We start from the raw sequence: 474 nt of genomic DNA, 5'->3' as shown, positions 1-474 counted from the left end.
CAACAAGTCAGCTCTTAGCATCAGGTGACCAAAGTATTGGAGCTTCAGCTTCAGCTTCAGTCCTTCCAATGAATATTTAGGATTGATTTCCTTTAGGATTGACTGGTTTGATCTTGCTGTCCAAGGGACTCTCAAGAGTCTTTCTCCAACACCACAGTTCAAAAGCATCAATTCTTTGAAAGCTCTCAGCCTTCTTTATGGTACAATTCTCACATCCATACATGACTACAGGAAAACCCATAGTCTTGACTAAACAGACCTTTGTCAGCAAAGTAATGTCTCTGCTTTTTAATATGCTGTCTACATTGGTCATAGCTTTTCTTCCAAGGAGCAAGCGCCTTTTAATCTCAGGGCTGCAGTCACCATCTGCAGTGATTTTGGAGCCCAAGAAAATAAAGTTTTTCACGTTTCCATTGCTTACCCATCTATTTGTCATGAAGCAACAGGACTAGATGCCATGATCTTCATTTTTTG

Source organism: Bison bison, unplaced genomic scaffold, assembly GCF_000754665.1.
Source record: "Bison bison bison isolate TAMUID 2011002044 unplaced genomic scaffold, Bison_UMD1.0 scf7180017864324, whole genome shotgun sequence".
Lineage (NCBI taxonomy): Eukaryota > Metazoa > Chordata > Mammalia > Artiodactyla > Bovidae > Bison > Bison bison.
This window is presented reverse-complemented; position numbering follows the sequence as displayed.